Below are 25,682 nucleotides of genomic sequence, written 5' to 3'. Positions count from 1 at the left end.
ATCAGACAATATCTCCTGGGGAAATCCTACCCTAGTAAACACCCGCAGTAAGGCATCAGCTACCGTGTCAGCCTGGATATTGGATAGGGGAATAGCTTCCGGGTAGCGGGTGGCGTAATCCACCACTGTAAGAATATACTTCTTCCCAGTGGCACTGGGGCGGGCCAGTGGGCCAATAATGTCTACTGCTAACCGGCTAAAGGGTTCCCTAATTATCGGCATGGGGTGCAGAGAGGCTTTTGGATGATCCCCCGCCTTTCCTACTCTCTGGCAAGTCTCACAGGTCCGGCAGTATTCTTGTACCTCTGCATGTAACCTAGGCCAGGAGAAAGCACGAGACAACTGACTCCGGGTCTTAGCTATCCCTAAATGTCCGGCCAAGGGGATGTCGTGAGCCAGCCTCAATAGCTCCCGTCTGTACTTCTGGGGTACGACTAGCTGTTTGTAGGGGCCCTCGCGCTTCCCGTTGCCCACCCCTTCAGTGTAACGATAAAGAAGCCCTCCCTCCCACTCTATTCTGTCTTCCCCTAACCCCCCTGGATCCTTGCCCGCCCTGTCGCGATAGCACGCTAAAGTAGGGTCTCTCCGGCTTTCTTGCCTAACGTCGGAAGGAGAATCCCAGGACATGGGGTTGTCAAGTCGGGGTAACGTAGGAGGATTTGGTCTTACCTGGGTCCCCATAGGAGTGGAGTTGCCTTGTAGGTGGCTTTGTTGTCGGGTGGTCACGGCCATGGCGGTCTCTAGTGCAAATGAAGAAGTCAAATGCCCCAAGTCGTTCCCCAAAAGTACTTCTGCGGGTAACTCACGGAGTATCCCTACTCTCACTTGTCGCTTCCCTGAGCCCCAATCCAGGTGAACTCTGTTGGTGTATAAGCGCAGCACCTTGCCCCCTACTACCCTGACTGCCACAGTCTGGCCGGTTCGGGCCGACTGAGGAACTATGTGAGGCTGAATAAGGGTAATCGTAGCCCCGGAATCACGAAGTCCCTGGGCCGGCTGCCCATTAACCCATACCGCCTGACAATGGTGCTGCTGATTATCTTCAGCTGTGGCCTGGACGGTATCGGCCTTGAACAGCTCACCAAACTCTTCCTGAACATCTAGAGGGTTGGCCTCGTTCTGGAGGCAACAAGTCGCCGACCTGGATAACTGGGCAGTCTCTTGGTACCTCGGGATCGGTTAGGGCAATAACGCTCCAGATGACCCATCTGATTACATGTATAGCACTTAGGCCCGGTAGAAGGTTTTGATTGGGCTAAGGGTCTAGAGGCAGCCCACTGAGATACTGGAGTTGGGCTCGAGGTCGGTACACTGGGCCGCGGTAGTGGATAGCGCTGGCCTCCAATGGATCTCCGAGAGTCCAGATATTCATCGGCCAAAGTAGCTGCTTGCTGTACCGTCTGTGGCCGCCTATCTCGCACCCAATCCCATATTTTGGAGGGGTGTGGTCAAAGAACTGTTCTAAGAGAACTAGCTGGGGTATGTCCTCTATGGTATGAGCATGGCTTCCCTGGAACCAGCCCTTGAGGTTCCGCTGCAGACAATGTGCCCACTCCACGTAGGTTAGGTTGCCTTGTTTCCGGGATTCTCAAAACTTAATCCAGCTGGCTTCAGGGGGTAATGGCAAATCGGGCTAGCAGGGCTTCTTTTACCAGGTCATAATCCATGGCGTCCTCATCCTCCATGGCCCGATACGCTTTCACAGCTTTGCCAGTTAGGTTACTCGCCAGTAAGGCGACCCGATCTTGGGACGGCACTTTATGTATCTGGCACAGTCTCTCAAAGTCCTGGAGGAACTCTTCTATTTCCTCCTATCCTTCCTTAAATAATTTGAATGTGCGAAAGGGCAACTTACGGACAGGTGCTGTATCTCTAGGTGCTGTCTCTGTTTGCCGTATTTCCGCCATTTCCACTCATGTTGTCGCTCACATTCTCTCTCTTGTCGGTCTAGTTCTCTCTCTTGCCGCTCATCCTGCAGCTGGATGTCTCTGATGGCATTCTGTATGGCGGTCTCGGATGGGTTGGCACCATATAATGCCAACCGAATTCTAACTCGTTGCTGAAACAGGGCTTCCACGGACCGAGGTCCAGCATCACCATCGCTCTGATCCATCTCAGCTAACTCACTGATCAAGGTGGCCTTGTTCTTTGTCCCAGCGGTCCCTCCTCGGCTCTCAAGTAAATCTTTCAGCGTGTCTCTCCTGCAGGCTGGGTAGCTGGTCATTCCTAGTTGTGATTTGGAGCGTCCCAGTAACTGGAGAGCCAATCCCACCGCTGCCACCAATGTAACGAGCCCCTGCTGGCTCTATTCTGCTCTCACGGCACTCCCTGATGTGACCACAATATCTGCTGGTTCCACCGTTGATGATCCGGCCTCAAACGACCGCTCGTGTCGTTTTAATTCTCACAGAACTAACACCAGTCAGGCTGTATGTGAGTTCAAACTGACAATTCTTTATTGAATGCATCACATATATTTATATTGACAGTTGGAACACCTCTTTCAATTGGTAAATTGTAAAACCCCCTCTGATTGGCTATGCAAATGAGGTAAGCAGAGATTAGTTCAAAAGCTTGGCTGGGAGGCAGATGGGCGTGGCCATAGTCACAGAGATTCAAACCATGACACAGAATGCTTAGTAAACTGTAGATTGAAGCGTCCTCTTCTTGCTTCTTCTTTCAGGACCTGCAAAAGGACCTTAGGTGTTGTCACCGAAGGTCCTTTTCCAGCCAGGCCCTGTAAGAAGAAGAAGAAAGAAGACGAGCCCGGCTGTGCGATCAAGTGGATGAGGTAAGTTAAATTATATATTTTTTTAACCCCACAATGGACCTTTTCCTGAGAATTCTGTATTCAGAATACTATTATTTTTCATTATAACCATGTTATAAGAGAAAATAATAAAGTAAATGGGGTCCCAGGTAACTCATCCCGATCGTCTCCTTAGCAACCATGCGTGAAATTCGCACTGTATCCGCACTTGCTTGCAATTTTCACGCAGCCCCATTCACTTCTATGGGGCCTGCGTTGCTTGAAAAACGCACAAAGAGGAGCATGCTGCGATTTCCACACAACGCACAAGTGATGCGTGAAAATCACCGCTCATGTGCACAGCCCTATTGAAGTGAACGGGTCCGGATTCAGTTCACCTCATGCATTGCACCCGCACGGAAATCTCGCCCGTGTGAAAGTCGCCTAAGGGCCGGACCTGGTGAGAGATAAGGAAGAGGGGGGGTCCGGTGAAGGCCGTTAATCGGAGGGACATGGTAGAGTTGTTGCGATACCAACATTTTTTTTTCGATTTCGATACCATAAAAAAGTATTGCGATACTCGATACCACGTTAAAAAAAAACAAAAAAACAACAACACTCAAAAAGCCATGTGGATTCCGCATTTTAAAAAATGGCAAATCGCGCAGTTTTAATTTTGTTTCTTTTCTGGCGTTCACCGCATAGATTTTTAAAAATATTTTAATAATTTGGACTTTTTGGACGTGGCGATATGTGATATATTTATTGATTACATATTTTATATGCAAAATTGGGAAAGGGGGTGATTTATACTTGGTGTGTTTTTTTTTTTTTTTTACACTTTTTATTTAATAACCATTTCCCCCCATAGGGGCCAGAACCTGGGATCTTTTCATCCCTTGTCCTATTCACCCTCATAGATCTCTATCAGGGTGAATAGGACCTCACACTCTCCCTGTGCACACAGCAGCAGGGACGTTACCATGGCAGCCAGGGCTTCAGTAGCGTCCTGGCTGCCATGGTAACCGATCGGAGCCCCAGGATTACACTGCTGGGGCTCCGATCAGAAGCTGCCACTGGACCACCAATGAGGGGGAGAGGACCCTGTGGCCACTGCCACCAATGATTTTAATACTGGGGGGGTTGAGGGGGGTGGGCGCACGTCACCACAAATGATAATCAATCTTTAATTACAGGATGCGGGTACTGACAGCAGATCAGCGGCAGTTAACCCCTCAGGTGCCGCACTGAGGGGTTAACTGCCGCTGATCGCAGCTCCCTGTCACAGGTCGGATGCCGGCACGCGCCTCCTGAATTAAAAGTTAAAGACAACCTTCTATGAGTTCGGACTTTGTTAAGCAGCCGGCTACACAGAGCGGCGCCCAGGAATGTCCCAGCACTTACTATTATTCCTGGGCGCCGCTCCGTTCGCCCGAGCGATGGGGCAGAGACATCAGCTTCTGTCCTGGGCGTTCCTTCTGGGTGCTAACTTAAAGTCCTCCTGTCATTGGTGGCAGCGGCGGCACACGGGGAGGGAGACGCTGCTTCCAGAGGGATCCCCAGTGTGATAGGGATGATGGGCAAGTAGTCATGGAGCGGACCATGGGGAACCTCCTCTCTGATTGGTCGTTTATAGTCACATGGTATTTAAAAAGCTGGAAGCAGCAACTGTGAACAAGTAACATTGGATTCTACGGATTTTACATTTTAAGGGTCCATTCACACATCCGCAACCGTTCCGCAAATTGCATCCACATTTCCGGAGCGCACCCCCGATCTTCCGGTCCGCAGCTCTGGAAAAATATAGAACATATCCTATTCTTGTCCGCAATTGTGGACAAGAATAGGCAGTTCTATGGGGGTGCTGGCCGGGTGTACTGCGGATCCGCAATACACTACGGACGTGTGAATGGACCCCAACAGGAATTTTCTGACTTTTAACCCCTCCATAAAAGGGAAATTTTCCATTTTTATTTTTTACTCCCAGCCTTCCCGGAGCCAGAACTTCTTTATTTTCCATTAACATAGATGACGAGGACGTTAACATCGCCGGACGAGGACTTGTTATTTGTGGGACCAGTTGTACTTTGTAATGGCGCCATTTACGGTTCTATACAATGTAGTGGGAAGCGGGAAAATTCCAACTGGGGGGATAAAAAAACAAAAACCCCACACAATTCGGCCAGTTTTCTGGGTTTTGCGGTCCAGCGTTTCCTGCAGGTTCCCCTCCTCCTCCGGTCGGTGCGATTACAGCGACACCACATTTATACAGGTTTTCTGTGTTTTATTACTGATGTTTTCTCTGCATCCCCGTCTTCTGACCGCCATGACGTGTGCGGCGCTGTGTGCGCATTCTTAGGGCTCATGCACTGAACAGTCTGCCCTCCGAGACATAGAATCCGTTAGCGGGCCATATGTCCCAGAGCGGCATACATCAGGTACACGGGAGCGCACATAGGTTACAATGATGCTCTGCGCACCGGGCCGCCCGCGGAGCTTATTGTCCTGCACTCATATGATAGTAGCCTGTGCGCTCCCATGTGCCCGATGTATGCCGCTCCGGGACATATGGCCTGGTCACGGACTCTATGTCTCGGAGGGCAGACTGTCCAGTGCATGAGCCCTTAGGCTACTTTCACGCTTGCGGCAGGATGGATCCGACAGGCTGTTCACCCTGTCGGATCCGTCCTTCCGCTATTTCACAGTGCCGCCGGACCGCCGCTCCATCCCCATTGACTATTGACGCAGTCATACACTGCACTACTGAAGCATCAGCCGTGACAGACATCATACACTGCACTACTGAAGCAGCCGCCGCGACAGACATCATACACTGCACTACTGAAGCAGCCGCCGCCACAGACATCATACACTGCACTACTGAAGCAGCCGCCGCCACAGACATCATACACTGCACTACTGAAGCAGCCGCCGCCACAGACATCATACACTGCACTACAGAAGCATCCGCCGCCACAGACATCATACACTGCACTACAGAAGCATCCGCCGCCACAGACATCATACACTGCACTACTGAAGCATCCGCCGCCACAGACATCATACACTGCACTACTGAAGCATCCGCCGCCACAGACATCATACACTGCACTACTGAAGCATCCGCCGCCACAGGCATCATACACTGCACTACTGAAGCATCCGCCGCCACAGGCATCATACACTGCACTACTGAAGCATCAGCCGCGACAGGCATCATACACTGCACTACTGAAGCATCAGCCGCGACAGGCATCATACACTGCACTACTGAAGCATCAGCCGCGACAGGCATCATACACTGCACTACTGAAGCATCAGCTGCGACAGGCATCACACACTGCACTACTGAAGCATCAGCTGCGACAGGCATCACACACTGCACTACTGAAGCATCAGCTGCCACAGGCATCACACACTGCACTACTGAAGCATCCGCTGCCACAGGCATCACACACTGCACTACTGAAGCATCAGCTGCCACAGGCATCACACACTGCACTACTGAAGCATCAGCTGCCACAGGCATCACACACTGCACTACTGAAGCATCAGCTGCCACAGGCATCACACACTGCACTACTGAAGCATCAGCTGCCACAGGCATCACACACTGCACTACTGAAGCATCAGCTGCGACAGGCATCATACACTGCACTACTGAAGCATCAGCTGCGACAGGCATCATACACTGCACTACTGAAGCATCAGCTGCGACAGGCATCATACACTGCACTACTGAAGCATCAGCTGCGACAGGCATCATACACTGCACTACTGAAGCATCAGCTGCGACAGGCATCATACACTGCACTACTGAAGCATCAGCTGCGACAGGCATCATACACTGCACTACTGAAGCATCAGCTGCGACAGGCATCATACACTGCACTACTGAAGCATCAGCTGCGACAGGCATCATACACTGCACTACTGAAGCATCAGCTGCGACAGGCATCATACACTGCACTACTGAAGCATCAGCTGCGACAGGCATCATACACTGCACTACTGAAGCATCAGCTGCGACAGGCATCATACACTGCACTACTGAAGCATCAGCTGCGACAGGCATCATACACTGCACTACTGAAGCATCAGCTGCGACAGGCATCATACACTGCACTACTGAAGCATCAGCTGCGACAGGCATCATACACTGCACTACTGAAGCATCAGCTGCGACAGGCATCATACACTGCACTACTGAAGCATCAGCTGCGACAGGCATCATACACTGCACTACTGAAGCATCAGCTGCGACAGGCATCATACACTGCACTACTGAAGCATCAGCTGCGACAGGCATCATACACTGCACTACTGAAGCATCAGCTGCGACAGGCATCATACACTGCACTACTGAAGCATCAGCTGCGACAGGCATCATACACTGCACTACTGAAGCATCAGCTGCGACAGGCATCATACACTGCACTACTGAAGCATCAGCTGCGACAGGCATCATACACTGCACTACTGAAGCATCAGCTGCGACAGGCATCATACACTGCACTACTGAAGCATCCGCTGCGACAGGCATCATACACTGCACTACTGAAGCATCCGCTGCGACAGACATCATACACTGCACTACTGAAGCATCAGCTGCGACAGACATCATACACTGCACTACTGAAGCATCAGCTGCCACAGACATCATACAATGCACTACTGAAGCATCAGCTGCCACAGACATCACACACTGCACTACTGAAGCATCAGCTGCGACAGACATCATACACTGCACTACTGAAGCATCAGCTGTGACAGACATCATACAATGCACTACTGAAGCATCAGCTGCCACAGACATCACACACTGCACTACTGAAGCCTCAGCTGTGACAGACATCATACACTGCACTACTGAAGCTTCAGCTGTGACAGATATCATACACTGCACTACTGAAGCATCAACTGCCACAGACATCATACACTGCACTACTGAAGCATCAGCTGCGACAGGCATCATACACTCCACTACTGAAGCATCAGCTGCCACAGACATCATACACTGCACTACTGAAGCACCAGCTGTGACAGACATCATACACTCCACTACTGAAGCATCAGCTGCCACAGACATCACACACTGCACTACTGAAGCACCAGCTGTGACAGACATCACGCACTGCACTACTGCCTGCGGCTCCCGGCTCCCCGGTACCTGCTCCTCATGCCGGGGCTCTCCCTCCCGCTGTCCGGACATCAGAGCCTCTTTACAGGACGTTTCCAGCAGAACTTCCTCTTTCCCTCAGGTTCCTGGAGTTTTACTCTCCCAGCATGCTTTGCGGTGTGACGTCACAGGGATGGCCCCGCCCAGCACACTGGTCAGTCAGCGCTAGCCCCGCCCCCTACACCTCCGGCGGCCATGTTAGTACACCCAGACATGGCTCCTGCTCCTCTCCTCACATCACTGAGGGCCACAGGCGCTTCCCTCACCATCTCCAGAGCCCCAAACACTGGGAGCGGCCAGCACAGCCGTATCTAAGCCTCTCATGTGAGATACAGCCTGCTGAGCTGTGTATCTAATCCTATCCTGTGTGATACTCCCTGCTGAGCTGTGTATCTAATCCTATCCTGTGTGATACTGTCTGCTGAGCTGTGTATCTAATCCTATCCTGTGTGATACTGTCTGCTGAGCTGTGTATCTAATCCTATCCTGTGTGATACTGCCTGCTGAGCTGTGTATCTAATCCTATCCTGTGTGATACTGTCTGCTGAGCTGTGTATCTAATCCTATCCTGTGTGATACTGTCTGCTGAGCTGTGTATCTAATCCTATCCTGTGTGATACTGTCTGCTGAGCTGTGTATCTAATCCTATCCTGTGTGATACTGTCTGCTGAGCTGTGTATCTAATCCTCTCCTGTGTGATACTGTCTGCTGAGCTGTGTATCTAATCCTCTCCTGTGTGATACTGTCTGCTGAGCTGTGTATCTAATCCTCTCCCGTGTGATACTGTCTGCTGAGCTGTGTATCTAATCCTGTCCTGTGTGATATTGTCTGCTGAGCTGTGTATCTAATCCTGTCCTGTGTGATACTGTCTGCTGAGCCGTGTATCTAATCCTATCCTGTGTGATACGCATGACAGTTACATTTCTTTATATTGCTGTTTTGTCCTAGTGCCCCCCATATCTCTCCTCTATACTCCTCCCCCCCCCCCCCATATCTCGCCTCGCCTCGCCTCGCCTCCCCCCCTAGTGGCATAACTACCGGGGAAGTGGCTGACAAGGGGCCCGGCCGCCAGGTTCCCTCTAAGATACGCGGCCGCGCCGCAATTATTGAGTCCCCGCTCACAAGTTTAGTAAGTCCGCTGACCCTACTTGCAAAAAATGCCCACACTTGGCCACACTCCTGATGAGTCTGACTTCTTTAAAACTCCCTGCTGTGCGGCGCTGCCTACCACATATTCCGGCGATACTGCTGCCTCCTCCTTCTTCTGACGGAAGAGGAGCAGCAGCAGTGCACGTGGAGGCGGCGGCGGCGCCATCTTAGGATCTAGACTCCGTCCTGAGACTGAGAGCTGCCTGCTACATCTGTATGCTGGGGACAGACCCGGAGGGCATGCTGCTGCAGAACACAGCGTGAAACCACTGCCAGGAACACACATACCATCCCAGTGATAGTCTATACTGGGACGGTGTGTTCCTGCCAGTGGGTTCACCGCTTGTTCTGCAGCAGCATGCCCTACACCTATATACAGCCTACAGGGTGTAGAATGTATATAGGTATAGGCTGTGTGTATGTATGTATATATATACACACACACTCACCTAAAGAATTATTAGGAACACCTGTTCTAATTCTCATTAATGCGATTATACAATCTAAACAAGTAAGATTTGTTTGTTTAAAATCTTTCCCCTCTTTACAATGGCAGACCTAGTTCTGTGCAAGAATTGTTATGCTTTTATTTCAGGTTCCACTCTTCAGAGGTTTGGATACTGTCTGATCTGTAGACAGCTCTCCATAATGCAGCAGGAAATTACCTTTTTGAAATATGAGATTTTTAAATTAACCACTAAACAAACTCAGGCTGAGAACATTGCAATGCCACTGCCACAGAGGCCCCCTAAAAATGGAAGATGGGTTACTGTAGGTTCTGGTAGACTGAGAGTTGTGGATAGAAGGCATGTCCCACAGTCTGTGGCTCTCTATAATTCATTTGCAGCACTTTCAGAGTGCAAGAGCAACATGGAGGATGGCTCAAGCACAGTGGGTGAGAAACAATCATCTCCCATGCCTAAAGTATGCAAGACTGCAGCCAAAGACAAAAAGGAGAAGGTGAGGATTGATAGTAAGCAGCTGTTGGTGGGCGATTCCATCATAAGAGGTGTGAAGTTTGAGGAGAATGGTGTTGTGAGATGTCTCCCTGGTGCTACCGCTAGCAGGGATAGACAACGGATCCTAAATATTGTTAGGCAAGCAAAGCAGGAAAGGGAAGTGGATGTTATTCTCCATCTTGGGACAAACGATCTGGCTTGCAATGAGGTTTCAAAGGTGAAGGAAGCTTTTCACACACTTGGAAAGGATATACGGGAGGTTGCATCAACTGTTTCATTCTCTGCAGTTTTGCCTGTGCATAACCTTCAGCATGACAGGAAGATGTGCATTAAGGAATTCAATGTATGGCTTGGTGAATGGTGTCTGAACCAAGGGTTTGGCTTTGTGTCTCATGTTAGCTCTTTTGGAATGGAAAAGAACTGTACAAGAAAGATGGTTTGGAACGAATGTCCTCGGTGAACAGTTCCAAGTATTTGCTAAGAAGCATTTAAACTAGGAAAGGGGGGGGGGGGAAGAGTGATAATCCAGCAGTCCAACTGCCCCCCAGAACAATGCCAGAAGAGGCCAGTAGCACAAAGGTTAAGAAATGACAAGCTCAGAGTCTTGTCTACAAATGCTCGCATCTTAGGGGAAAAGATCAATGAACTTGAGTCTATAATGGCATCTGAGAATATAGATGTAGTGGCTGTTACTGAGACGTGGTTCAAGGGGAGTAATGACTGGGATACATCAATACCAGGGTTCTCTCTATACAGGAAAGACAGAGAAGGCAAGAAGGGGGAGGGGTGGCCCTGTATGTGAAAGATAGCATAAAATCTAATTTGATACAAGTTAGTGAGAACAATTTAGAGTGAGTTTGGGTTACCTTGCAGCTTGATAATCATAAGGTAACTCGTGTAGGTGTGATATATAGACCACCTGGCCAAGTCAAACAATTAGATGATCTACTAGTTGAGGAAATAGCTAAAATGACATTGAAGGGGGAAGTTATCATCATGGGAGACTTCAATCTTCCTGATGTAAACTGGAAAACCAAAATAGCTAGTTCTGCCAGGAGTACAGATATTCTAAATTCCCTTCTGGGATTATCTCTACAGCAAGTAGTGGAGGAGCCAACCCCGAAGGAGGCCATTTTAGATTTAGTATTCACAAATGGGAATTTGGTATCTGATATTACTGTAGGGAAAAGCTTGGGATCTAGTGATCACCAGTCAGTGTGGTTTACTATAAGTACAGTGACTGAGTCACACCACACAAAAACAAAAGTTTTAGATTTTCGAAAAACTGACTTTTCTAAAATTAGATTAGTGGTATACAAGTCCCTATCAGATTGGAACAGTTTCATTGGAGTCCAGGATAAATGGGACTACTTAAAAGAGGCACTATTGAAGGCAACAGAAAATTGCATTAGGCTTGTCAGTAAAAGCAAAAAAAGGAAGAGACCACTGTGGTACTCAGCAGAAGTGGCCAAAATTATTAAAAACAAAAAGATAGCATTTAGGAATTATTAAAAAAAAACAAAATGAGGATGACAGGCAAATTTATAAGATTAGGCAGAGAGAGGCCAAACAAGTTATAAGAGCTTCTAAAGCACAGGCAGAAGAGAAATTAGCTCAGTCAGGGAAAAAAGGCGATAAGGCATTCTTCAGATACATAAATAAAAAAAAAGGAAACTAAAACAAGGAATTACCAAATTAAAAACTGAAGGAAGGTATATGGAAGAAGATAAAGAACTCGCTGACTGCCTCAATGAATACTTCTGTTCAGTTTTTACAAAGGAAAATGAAGGAGAAGGACCTCAGTTAGGAAAGACTAATGAATCTTTTGATGCATGTGTCTTTACAGAGGAAGAGGTTCTAAGTCAGCTGTCTAAAATTAATACAAATAAGTCCCAGGGGCCTGATGGGATACACCCAAAGCTATTAAAAGAGCTCAGCTGTGAACTAGCAACCATTAACAGATTTATTTAACCAATCACTGGCAACAGGAGTCGTCCCAGAAGATTGGAAATTAGCAAATGTTGTGCCCATTCACAAGAAAGGTAAGGAGGAATCGGGCAACTATAGGCTAGTAAGCCTGACATCAATAGTGGGGAAATTAATGGAAACCATACTTAAGGAGAGGATTGTGGACCATCTAAAATCCCATGGATTAAAAGATGAAAACCAGCATGGGTTTACTTCAGGGAGATCATGTCAAACTAATCTTATTGATTTTTTTGATTGGGTGACTAAAATAATAGATGGAGGAGGTGCAGTAGACATCGCTTATCTAGACTTTAGTAAGGTTTTTGATACTGTCCCACATAGAAGGCTTATCAATAAAGTGCAGTCATTGGGCTTGGACTCCCATATTGTTGAATGGATTAGGCAGTGGCTGAGGGACAGGCAACAGAGGGTTGTAGTCAATGGAGTATATTCAGACCAAGGTCTTGTTACCAGTGGGGGACCTCAGGGATCTGTTCTGGGACCCATATTGTTTAATATCTTTATCAGCGAAATTGCAGAAGGCCTCGATGGTAAGGTGTGTCTTTTTGCTGATGATACAAAGATTTGTAACAGGGTTAATGTTCCTGGAGGGATACACCAAATGGAAAAGGACTTAGAAAAACTAGAGGAATGGTCAAAAATCTGGCAACTAAAATTTAATGTTGATAAGTGCAAGATAATGCACCAGGGGCGTAAAAACCCAAGAGCAGAATATAAAATCAGTGATACAGTCCTAACCTCAGTATCTGATGAAAGGGATTTAGGGATCATTATTTCAGAAGACTTAAAGGTAGGCAGACAGTGTCACAGAGCAGCAGGAAATGCTAGCAGAATGCTTGGGTGTATAGCAAGAGGAATTACCAGTAGAAAGAGGGAGGTGCTCATGCCGCTCTACAGAGCACTAGTGAGACCTCATTTGAAGTATTGTGCTCAGTACTGGAGACCATATCTCCAGAAGGATACTGATACTTTGGAGAGAGTTCAGAGAAGAGCTTCTAAACTGGTACATGGATTGCAGGATAAAACTTACCAGGAAAGATTAAAGGAACTTAACATATAGAGCTTGGAAGAAAGACGAGACAGAGGGGAGATGAGAGAAACTGCTAAATACATAAAGGGAATCAACAAGGTAAAAGAGGAGAGAAGATTTACAAGAAGATAAACTGCTACAAGAGGACATAGTTTTAAATTAGAGGGGCAAAGGTTTAAAAGTAATATCAGGAAGTATTACTTTACTGAAAGAGTAGTGGATGCATGGAATAGCCTTCCTGCAGAAGTGGTAGCTGCAAATACAGTGACGGAGTTTAAGCATGCATAGGAAAGGCATAAAGCCATCCTTCATATAAGATAGGGCCAGGGGCTATCCATAGTATTTAGTATATTGGGCAGACTAGATGGGCCAAATGGTTCTTATCTGCCGACACATTCTATGTTTCTATCTAGTCAACCAATCACATGGCAGTTGCTTCAATGCATGTAGGGTTGTGGTCCTGGTCAAGACAATCTCCTGAACTCCAAACTGAATGTCAGAATGGGAAAGAAAGGTGGGCTACAACAGCAGAAGACCCCACCGGGTACCACTCATCTCCACTACAAATAGGAAAAAGAGGCTATAATTTGCACGAGCTCACCAAAATTGGACTGTTGAAGACTGGAAAAATGTTGCCTGGTCTGATGAGTCTCTATTTCTGTTGAGACATTCAAATGGTAGAGTCCGAATTTGGCGTAAACAGAATGAGAACATGTATCCATCATGCCTTGTTACCACTGTGCCGGCTGGTGGTGGTGGTGTAAGGGTGTGGGGGATGTTTTCTGGGCACACTTTAGGCTCCTTAGTGCCAATTGGCCATCGTTTAAATGCCACGGGCTACCTGAGCATTGTTTCTAACTATGTCCATCCCTTCATGACCACCATGTACTCATCCTCTGATGGCTACTTCCAGCAGAATAATGCACCATGTCACAAAGCTCGAATCATTTCAAATTGATTTCTTGAACATGACAGTGAGTTCACTGCACTAAAATGGCCCCACAGTCACCAGATATCAACCCAATAGAGCATCTTTGGGATGTGGTGGAACGGGAGCTTCATGCCCTGGATGTGCATCCCTCAAATACAGGTCCTTCTCAAAAGATTAGCATATTGTGATAAAGTTCATTATTTTCTGTAATGTACTGATAAACATTAGACTTTCATATATTGTAGATTCATTACACACCAACTGAAGTAGTTCAAGCTTTTTATTGTTTTAATATTGATGATTTTGGCCACAGCTCATGAAAACCCAAATTTCCTATCTCAACAAATTAGCATATTTCATCCGACCAATAAAAGAAAAGTGTTTTTAATACAAAAAAAGTCAACCTTCAAATAATTATGTTCAGTTATGCACTCAATACTTGGTCGGGAATCCTTTTGCAGAAATGACTGCTTCAATGCGGCGTGGCATGGAGGCAATCAGCCTGTGGCACTGCTGAGGTGTTATGGAGGCCCAGGATGCTTCAATGCGGCGTGGCATGGAGGCAATCAGCCTGTGGCACTGCTGAGGTGTTATGGAGGCCCAGGAGGCTTCAATGCGGCGTGGCATGGAGGCAATCAGCCTGTGGCACTATTGATGTGCTATGGAGGCCCAGGATGCTTCGATAGCGGCCTTAAGCTCATCCAGAGTGTTGGGTCTTGCGTCTCTCAACTTTCTCTTCCCAATATCCCACAGATTCTCTATGGGGTTCAGGTCAGGAGAGTTGGCAGCCAATTGAGCACAGTAATACCATGGTCAGTAAACCATTTACCAGTGGTGTTGGCGCTGTGAGCAGGTGCCAGGTCGTGCTGAAAAATGAAATCTTCATCTCCATAAAGCTTTTCAGCACATGGAAGCATGAAGTGCTCCAAAATCTCCTGATAGCTAGCTGCATTGACCCTGCCCTTGATAAAACACAGTGGACCAACACCAGCAGCTGACATGGCCCCCAGACCATCACTGACTGTGGGTACTTGGCACTGGACTTCAGGCATTTTGGCATTTCCCTCTCCCCAGTCTTCCTCCAGATTCTGGCACCTTGATTTCCGAATGACATGCAACAGTCCAGTGCTGCTTCTCTGTAGCCCAGGTCAGGCGCTTCTGCCGCTGTTTCTGGGGAATGCGGCACCTGTAGCCCATTTCCTGCACACGCCTGTACACGGTGGCTCTGGATGTTTCTACTCCAGACTCAGTCCACTGCTTCCGCAGGTCCCCCAAGGTCTGGAATCGGTCCTTCTCCACAATCTTCCTCAGGGTCCGGTCACCTCTTCTAGTTGTGCAGCGTTTTCTGCCACACTTTTTCCTTCTCACAGACTTCCCATTGAGGTGCCTTGATACAGCACTCTGGGAACAGCCTATTCATTCAGAAATTTCTTTCTGTGTCTTACCCTCTTGCTTGAGGTGTCAATGATGGCCTTCTGGACAGCAGTCAGGTCGGCAGTCTTACCCATGATTGCGGTTTTGAGTAATGAACCAGGCTGGGAGTTTTTAAAAGCCTCTGGAATCTTTTGCAGGTGTTTAGAGTTAATTAGTTGATTCAGATGATTAGGTTAATAGCTCGTTTAGAGAACCTTTTCATGATATGCTAATTTTTTGAGATAGGAATTTTGGGTTTTTATGAGCTGTATGCCAAAATCATCAATATTAAAACAATAAAAGGCTTGAACTACTTCAGTTGTGTGTAATGAATCTAAAATATATGAAAGTCTAATGTTTATCAGTACATTACAGAAAATAATAAACTTTATCACAATATGCTAATTTTTTGAGAAGGACCTGTATCCATCAACTGCAAGATGCTATCCTATCAATATGGGCCAACATTTCTAAAGAATGCTATCAGCACCTTGTTGAATCAATGCCATGTAGAATTACAGCAGTTCTGAAGGCAAAAGGGGGTCCAACACCGTATTAGTATGGTGTTCCTAATAATTCTTTAGGCGAGTGTATATGTATATATATGAGATATAGGGATTAGCTCTCTTTCGGGGGTCAATTCTCACAATTAGCTTCACCACAGCCGGATTGCAGGTCCAAACGTGAGATTTATTTTCACAGCAACAACAAAACAGTACAAAATAAAAGCCTGCCCGTCTGGGCTCTACCTAAACTTAACAAAACATAGTCCCTGACTTAACTACACAGTTCATACCTGACATCAGGTCCGGCTTTCCCAGCCTAACAGTTCCCCAGGCTGTACAAGTACGAGTCCCTTTGGGGAATTGGGATCCAGCAGTCCTCCTGACCTAGTGACCCTAGTACCAAAGGCGTCACTGTGTCCCCTAAAGTCCAGGCTATCACCTAGCCTCGTGGTCCCTCCAGCAGGACTCTGTTCCACAAATAATCTCCCCCTGACTGCCAGTCTGGCCTCCTATCCCAGACTGATTGTGGCACCTGGTGCTGGCTCAGACCTTTTGATCGACGGGGAAGACAGGGAAACTCCTGCCATAAATCTCCCCTGACTGCTATGAAGCCTGTCACTGCCTCACAATATATACACACACACATATACACACACACACGTGAACGCTGTCAAAATAAAAACTATGCCAAAACAGTCTTTTTATTACCTTGCCTTACAAAATGCATAATATTGAGTGATCAAAAAGTCATATATACCCTGCAAAAAATGAACCCCTACATAAGACAATCACTCAAAAAAAAACAAAAAAACAATGGCACCCGTAAACCAATCCATCAAAATCTGAGCTGCAAAAGCCATATGGCGCTCCTTCCTTTCAGAGTCTTGCCATGTGCCCCAACAGCGGTTTGCCACCACATATGGAGTGTTGCCATATTCAGGAGAAAATGGGTAACAAATGATGTGGTGCTTTTTCTCCTGTTACCCCTTGCGAAAATGAAAAATTTGGGGCTAAAGCAACATTTTATTGGAAGAAATTAAACTTTTCATTTTCACAGCAAAGTGTTTATAAAATTCCGTAAAACGCTTATGGGGTCAAAGTGCTCAGTAGGGGTGTAGTTTTAAAAATGGGTCACTTTTTGAGGGTTTCCACTGTAGGGGTACATCAGGGTCTCTTCAAATACAAAATGGTGTCCAAAAACCAGTGCTGCACAGTCTGAAAATGGTAGCACTGATTGGATAGAGCCCCGACTGGTTACCCCCCTCTGTACCCTTACTGCAGACTGCTGGCAATTCATTCATAAATTCCAGTACAAATAATAAGGGAATGGCACAACACAGAGCGATAAGGATAGATGCTCCAGAATAGTTATTACATGGGGGATGCAAGTAACTATTAAAACAGGCCTGTAAGGAGTAGTGAAAGGTCCTCTAACACTTAAACAACACAATGTAACTCCAAGTCAATCACATTTCTGTGAAATCAATCTATCCAGTTATAAAGCAACACTGGTTGTGAATCAATGTCTCCTGCTCTTGTGCAAATTAAACAGACAACAGGTAAAATGATAGGCAATTAGCAAGACAACCCCTAAGAAAGAGCAGTTCGGCAGGTGGTGACCACAGACCATTTCTCTGGTCCCATCCTTTTTGTCCTTTTGCATTTTGTCATTGCTCTCACCCCTAGAGGTAGCATAAGATGGTGTCTACAACTCACAGAAGATGCTCAGGTAGTGCAGCTCATCCAGGATGGCACATCAATGCGAGCTATGGCAGGAAGGTTAGCTGTGTCTGTCAGCATAGTGGCCAGAGCATGAAGCAGATACCAGGAGGCGTGGAGGTGCCGTAGGAGGGCAACAACCCAGCAGTAGGACCGCTACCTCCTGCTTTGTGCAAAGAGCAGTACAGAGCCCTGCAAAATGACCGCCAGCAGGCCACTAATAATAATGTGTCTGCTCAACCTGTCAGAAACAGACTCAATGACGGTGGTATGAGGGCCCGACGTCCACAAGTCAGTGTTTTGCTTACCAACACCTTGCAGGGCAATTGGCATTTGCCAGAGAACTCCAAGATGGGCAGATTCAAAATTGGCGCTCTGTGCTCTTCCCGGATGAGAGCAGGTTTGCACTGAGCACATGTGACAGACATGACAGCGTATGGAGACGCTGTGGAGAACGTTCTGCTGCCTACAACATCCTCCAGCATGGCCGGTTTGGTAGTGGGTCAGTAATGGTGTGGGAAAGCATTTCTTTGGAGGCCCGCACAGCCCTCCATGTGCTAGCCAGAGGTACCCTGACTGCCATTAGGTAATGGAATGAGATCCTTAGACCCATTGTGAGACCACATGCAGGTGCAGTGGGCCCTGGGTTCCTTCTGATGCATGACAATGCTAGGCCTCATGTGGCTGAAGTGTGTCAGCAGTTCATGCATGATGAAGGCATTGAGCACATCTGGGAAATCATGTCTCGTTCCATTCTCCATTGCCATGTTGCACCACAGATTGTCCAGGATTTGACTGATGCTTTAATCCAGGTTTGAGAGGAGATCCCTCAGAAGAACATCTGCCACCTCATCAAGAGCATGCCCAGGTGTTGTAGGGAGGCCTTACAGGCACACGGAGGCCACACACACTACTTAGCCTCATTTGCTTGTCTTGAGGCATTTCCACTGAAGTTGTATTAGCCCGATATTTGAGTTTCCACTTTGATTTTAAATATCATTCCAAATCCAGACCTCTATGGGATATTAATTTTTATTTACATTGATCATATTTATGTTTTATTGTTCTCAACACATTCCACTATGTAATGAATAAAGATCTGCAACTGGTATGTATGTCACGTTCCAGCGGGTGTGAACCCACTGTGCCACGTGTCCTACCTAAGGGCGTTGTCTACGTGAACCCCTCGATCTCCACAGTACCCCTGATGGTGGGGATAGACTTTCCTGAGGGGAACACCAGGTCGCTACCTCTTGAGGATAGGCACACGAGGCAGCTGGTCCAGGAGGTACCAGAGGTACAGACGTAATCAGCAGGCCAAGTCGTAACCAGGAGCAACAGTGCAGGACCGAAGGATAAGGTAGAGGTGAAGTCAAACAAGCAATTGGTCAGGGCAGGCAGCACAGGTACAAGACAGGCAATCCTGGCCGGCAACAGAAGAGTCAAGGCAAGCAGGCAGGTATCAAGCAGGTAGCGGAGTCCAGAAACACAAGCAGAGATAACAGCAACCTAGCAGGACACAAGGACCTTGACACTGAGGCATCTGGGAAGGGGGCTGAGCCACTTATATACATGCAGGAGGGCTAGGATTGGTCAGCGAGGTCACATAAAGCAAAGGAAGTAATGAGCGCCGGCCCTTAACCACCTCCCGACCGCTGTACGCAGATATGCGTCCGGGAGGTGGTTGCTTTACTCCTCCTGGACGCATATACGCGTCATCTCGCGAGACGCGAGATTTCCTGTGAACGCGCGCACACAGGCGCGCGCGCTCACAGGAACGGAAGGTAAGCGAGTGGATCTCCAGCCTGCCAGCGGCGATCGCTCGTTGGCAGGCTGGAGATCCGAATTTTTTAACCCCTAACAGGTATATTAGACGCTGTTTTGATAACAGCGTCTAATATACCTCCTACCTGGTCCTCTGGTGGTCCCTTTTGTTAGGATCGACCACCAGAGGACACAGGTAGGTCAGTAAAGTCGCACCAAACACTACACTACACACCCCCCCCTCGTCACTTATTAACCCTTTATGAACCCCTGATCACCCATGATCACCCCATATAAACTCCCTGATCACCCCCCTGTCATTGATCACCCCCTGTCAGGCTCCGTTCAGACGTCCGCATGATTTTTACGGATCCATGGATACATGAATCGGATCCACAAAACACATGCGGACGTCTGAATGGAGCCTTACAGGGGGGTGATCAATGACAGGCGGGTGATCACCCATATACACTCCCTGATCACCCCCCTGTCATTGATCACCCCCCTGTAAGGCTCCATTCAGACGTCCGCATGTGTTTTGTGGATCCGATTCATGTATCCATGGATCCGTAAAAATCATGCGGACATCTGAATGGAGCCTTACAGGGGGGGTGATCAGTGACAGGGGGGTGATCACCCTGATCACCCCCTGTCATTGATCACCCCCCTGTATTGCTCCATTCAGACGTCCGCATGTGTTTTGTGGATCCGATCCATGTATCCATGGATCCGTAAAAATCATGCGGACGTCTGAATGGAGCCTTACAGGGGGGGTGATCAGTGACAGGGGGGTGATCACCCTGATAACCCCCTGTCATTGATAACCCCCCTGTAAGGCTCCATTCAGACGTCCGCATGTGTTTTGTGGATCCGATCCATGTATCCATGGATCCGTAAAAATCATGCGGACGTCTGAATGGAGCCTTACAGGGGGGGTGATCAGTGACAGGGGGGTGATCACCCTGATAACCCCCTGTCATTGATCACCCCCCTGTAAGGCTCCATTCAGACGTCCGCATGTGTTTTGCGGATCCGATCCATGTATCCGTAAAAATTATACGGACGTCTGAATGGAGCCTTACAGGGGGGTGATCAATGACAGGGGGGTGATCAGGGAGTCTATATGGGTGATCACCCCCCTGTTATTGATCACCCCCCTGTCATTGATCACCCCCCTGTAAGGCTCCATTCAGACATTTTTTTGGCCCAAGTTAGCGGAAATTTTTTGTTTTTGTTTTTGTTTTTTCTTACAAAGTCTCATATTCCACTAACTTGTGTCAAAAAATTAAATCTCACATGAACTCACCATACCCCTCACGGAATCCAAATGCGTAAACATTTTTAGACATTTATATTCCAGACTTCTTCTCACGCTTTAGGGCCCCTAAAAAGCCAGGGCAGTGTAAATACCCCACATGTGACCCCATTTCGGAAAGAAGACACCCCAAGGTATTCCGTGAGGGGCATATTGAGTCCATGAAAGATTGAAATTTTTATCCTAAGTTAGCGGAAAGTGAGACTTTGTGAGAAAAAAACAAAATAAATCAATATCCGCTAACTTATGCAAAAAAAAAAAAAACTTTCTAGGAACTCGCCAGGCCCCTCATTGAATACCTTGGGGTGTCTTCTTTCCAAAGTGGGGTCACATGTGGGGTATTTATACTGCCCTGGCTTTTTAGGGGCCCGAAAGTGTGAGAAGAAGTCTGGGATCCAAATGTCTAAAAATGCCCTCGTAAAAGGAATTTGGGCCCCTTTGCGCATCTAGGCTGCAAAAAAGTGTCACACATCTGGTATCGCCGTACTCAGGAGAAGTTGGGGAATGTGTTTTGGGGTGTATTTTACATATACCCATGCTGGGTGAGAGAAATATCTTGGTCAAATGCCAACTTTGTATAAAAAAAAAATGGGAAAAGTTATCTTTTGCCAAGATATTTCTCTCACCCAGCATGGTTATATGTAAAATGGCACCCCAAAACACATTCCCCAACTTCTCCTGAGTACGGCGATACCACATGTGTGACACTTTTTTGCAGCCAAGGTGGGCAAAGGGGCACATATTCCAAAGAGCACCTTTCGGATTTCACAGGCCATTTTTTACACATTTCGATTGCAAAGTTCTTCTCACACATTTGGGCCCCTAAATTGCCAGGGCAGTATAACTACCCCACAAGTGACCCCAAGGTATTCCGTGAGGGGCACAGCGAGTTCCTAGAATTTTTTATTTTTTGTCGCAAGTTAGTGGAATATGAGACTTTGTAAGGAAAAAATAGAAATAAAAAATCATCATCATTTTCCGCTAACTTGTGACAAACAATAAAAAGTTCTATGAACTCACTATGCCCATCAGCGAATACCTTAGGGTGTCTACTTTCCGAAATGGGGTCATTTGTGGGGTTTTTCTACTGTCTGGGCATTGTAGAACCTCAGGAATAATGACAGGTGCTCAGAAAGTCAGAGCTGCTTCAAAAAGCGGAAATTCACATTTTTGTACCATAGTTTGTAAACGCTATAACTTTTACCCAAACCATTTTTTTTTGCCCAAACATTTTTTTTTTAATCAAAGACATGTAGAAATATAAATTTAGCGAAAAATTTATATATGGATGTCGTTTTTTTTGCAAAATTTTACAGCTGAAAGTGAAAAATTTCATTTTTTTGCAAAAAAATCGTTACATTTCGATTAATAACAAAAAAAGTAAAAATGTCAGCAGCAATAAAATACCACCAAATGAAAGCTCTATTAGTGAGAAGAAAAGGAGGTAAAATTCATTTGGGTGGTAAGTTGCATGACCGAGCGATAAACGGTGAAAGTAGTGCAGTGCAGAAGTGTAAAAAGTGCTCTGGTCATGAAGGGGGTTTCAGCTAGCGGGGCTGAGGGGGTTAAGGAAGTGCTGCAGGGAACAAGCAGCAAGCATGCTGTGGCTAGGGCTGAATGGAAACTGTGGAGCAGATCCCAGAACAGTACCTACATGGACAGAGCCCTGCAGCAATGAATGGGGAAGCACTGGTAACAGATCACTGCTGAACACAGCGCCAGGGACCACGGCGCTAAGCAGGGGAACAGCAGCCGCTGTTACAGTATATTTGATTTATTGAGATCAAGGATGTGGTATTTTAGTGTTCCCTTTATTTTTGGGGAGCAGTGTATATCTGCAACCATGTCCTTAGTTGGGCAGTATTGCAAGTTCAGAAGTTCTTGTTCTTAAAGATCCCACAGAAAAATGAAACTTCACATCATTATGCTTGGTTCTGGGATTCACCCTTTCCATATGTGCGAGTGCAATGCATCCTTGGTTGTCTTCAAAGACCTTTGTCGATTCCGACTGTTGTTGACCTAAATCTGCCATACGTCTTAACCATAGGACTTCCTGACTTGCTTGTGTTGCTGTAACATACTCTGCTTCTGTTGAAGAAAGTGATAGAGGTGTTTTCTGTTAGTCTAGCTGATGGTACTTCCTGAAAGAAGAAACGGACATCCACCGGTGGATTTTCTGTCACAGGTGTCTCCAGCCCAGTCAGCATCCACATATCCTGAAAGGTTACATTTGTCACTTGCTGGAAACTGTAGTTTGAAATCCAGGGTTTTCCTAGAGATAACGAATGACCCTTTTTACAGCACTCCAGTCCATGTGACTTGGCACCGAGACTTTTCCACATCAGATTCCTACTGCTCTACAATGGCAGATCTCTTAACAGTGGCGATGTATAGCAATTGTCCTACTACCTTCCTGTTCTGATTATCATTTGGTAACAACGCACCTTGGCTGTTCATCTCCAAGTACCGTATTTTTCACCCCCTAAAGACGCATTTTTTTTCCATTAATTTGATTTAATCAAATCTACTCTTATACTTAATGCCTGAATATAAATATAGGGTCTTGACCTACAGAATCCAAATCCTCAAGAAGACCTTGCCAATACAGACTAAAACATAACTTTTACTTGATGTCCTTAAAATTCAAGTAAACAAATATGGTGCGTAAATAACGCAGTGCAATGCAATAATATCAAAAAATTATTTTGCATACTAGGTCAAGACATTTGCGGGTATGTAATGGAATGGTCTTACCAGATCCTGAAGTGCATATACCAATTTGTCTGCCCAATGTTCGTCTCTTACTGTCAAAACGAACCATATAGAAAACAGCAGGGTCTGTATCACTGAGGTGTATCTTCTGGGGACATAATCCTAGATAGCTCTACCATGTAAACCCTAACATTGGTTGGGATGAGGGCTATTAGTCCCTGCCTAACAGTAATACAGAGCACCTGCCTCGATAAGGGCAACAGTGTCAGGAAACTGTCCCTTTGAGGGGCCCTATTCCCTTAAAATGTCCCTCTCTCATGTCCCGACATGACATGTTTTATCCCATTTTGGGACTGATCAGGGGATATACAGTACAGACCAAAAGTTTGGACACACCTTCTCATTCAAAGAGTTTTCTTTATTTTAAAGGGTTTCTACCACATCGTTTTCACATAATTAGGTGTCAGACACTAGCGATCCGCTAGTGTCTGCTCTGCCAAACAATCCTAATATAATAGCTTTTGGGGCAGCCGTTTCGCAAAAAAAAGAACTTATATTGATATGCTAATGACCCTCTAGGTGCTATGGGGGCGTCATTAGCACCTAGAGGATCGGTCTACCTTCACAAAATGCCGCCGCCGCCCAGCGCGTCCCTCCAGTCCTCCGGAATGCGATCAAGCGGACGAATTCTCGCGCATGCGCCGTGCGCGTCTGTATTTGGCGCATGCGCAGTGAATGTCCGACCGCGTCCCTGCTCAGACATCTCCACTGCGCCTGCGCCGATTACGTCATAGTGCTCCGAGGAACAGGCGCAGTGGAGATGTCTGAGAAGGGAAGCGGTCGGACATTCACTGCGCATGCGCCGAATACAGATGCGCACGGCGCATGCGCGAGAATTCGTCCGCTTGATCGCATTCCGGAGGAGATGGGCGGGCTGGAGGGACGCGCTGGGCGGCGGCGGCATTTTGTGAAGGTAGACCGATCCTCTAGGTGCTAATGACGCCCCCAAAGCACCTAGAGGGTCATTAGCATATCAATATAAGTTCTTTTTTTAGCGAAACGGCTGCCCCAAAAGCTATTATATTAGGATTGTTTGGTAGAGCAGACACTAGCGGATCGCTAGTGTCTGACACCTAATTATGTGAAATCAAAGTGGTAGAAACCCTTTAATGACTATGAAAATTGTAGATTCACACTGAAGGCATCAAAACTATGAATTAACACATGTGGAATTATATACATAACAAAAAAGTGTGAAACAACTGAAAATATGTCATATTCTAGGTTCTTCAAAGTAGCCACCTTTTGCTTTGATTACTGCTTTGCACACTCTTGGCATTCTCTTGATGAGCTTCAAGAGGTAGTCACCTGAAATGGTCTTCACAGGTGTGCCCTGTCAGGTGTAATAAGTGGGATTTCTTGCCTTATAAATGGGGTTGGGACCATCAGTTGCGTTGTGGAGAAGTCAGGTGGATACACAGCTAATAGTCCTACTGAATAGACTGTTAGAATTTGTATTATGGCAAGAAAAAAGCAGCTAAGAAAAACGAGTGGCCATCATTACTTCTGAATGTGTCCCCAAGTGCAGTCACAAAAACCATCAAGCGCTACAAAGAAACTGTCTCACATGCGGACCGCCCCAGGAAAGGAAGACCAAGAGTCACCTTTGCTGCGGAGGATAAGTTCATCCGAGTCACCAGCTTCAGAAATCGCAGGTTAACAGCAGCTCAGATTAGAGACCAGGTCAATGCCACACAGAGTTCTAGCAGCAGACACATCTCTAGAACAACTGTTTAGAGGAGACTGTGCGATTCAGGCCTTCATGGTAGAATATCTGCTAGGAAACCACTGCTAAGGACAGGCAACAAGCAGAAGAGACTTGTTTGGGCTAAAGAACACAAGGAATGGACATTAGACAGGACAATGACCCCAAACACACCTCCAGGCTGTGTAAGGGCTATTTGACCATGAAGGAGAGTGATGGGGTGCTGCGCCAGATGACCTGGCCTCCACAGTCACCGGACCTGAACCCAATCGAGATGGTTTGGGGTGAGCTGGACCGCAGAGTGAAGGCAAAAGGGCCAACAAGTGCTAAGCAACTCTGGGAACTCCTTCAAGACTGTTGGAAGACCATTTCAGGTGACTACCTCTTGAAGCTCATCAAGAGAATGCCAAGAGTGTGCAAAGCAGTAATCAAAGCAAAAGGTGGCTACTTTGAAGAACCTAGAATATGACATTTTCATTTGTTTCACACTTTTTTGTTATGT

General features: G+C 46.8%; 1 protein-coding gene across 20 annotated transcripts in view; it reads right to left on the bottom strand.

Moving 5' to 3' along the window:
- LOC122937811 (zinc finger protein 569-like) overlaps window positions 1-25,682 on the bottom strand; it is a 350,216-nt gene that overhangs the window by 218,435 nt on the left and 106,099 nt on the right. Inside the window, exon 1 of one of the 20 annotated variants that reach the window (XM_044292906.1) lies at window positions 7,920-8,033. The exons of 18 other annotated variants lie outside the window; for them this stretch is intronic. The gene's annotated coding sequence lies outside the window, so the exon portion shown is untranslated. Of the gene's footprint in view, window positions 1-7,895; window positions 8,034-25,682 lie in introns of those variants that run through there. One more of the 20 variants, XM_044292908.1, reaches the window with a different exon arrangement.

The sequence above is a fragment of the Bufo gargarizans genome, chromosome 5 (genome assembly GCF_014858855.1).
Source record: "Bufo gargarizans isolate SCDJY-AF-19 chromosome 5, ASM1485885v1, whole genome shotgun sequence".
In the NCBI taxonomy this organism is placed as follows: Eukaryota; Metazoa; Chordata; class Amphibia; order Anura; family Bufonidae; genus Bufo; species Bufo gargarizans.
This window is presented reverse-complemented; position numbering and strand designations above follow the sequence as displayed.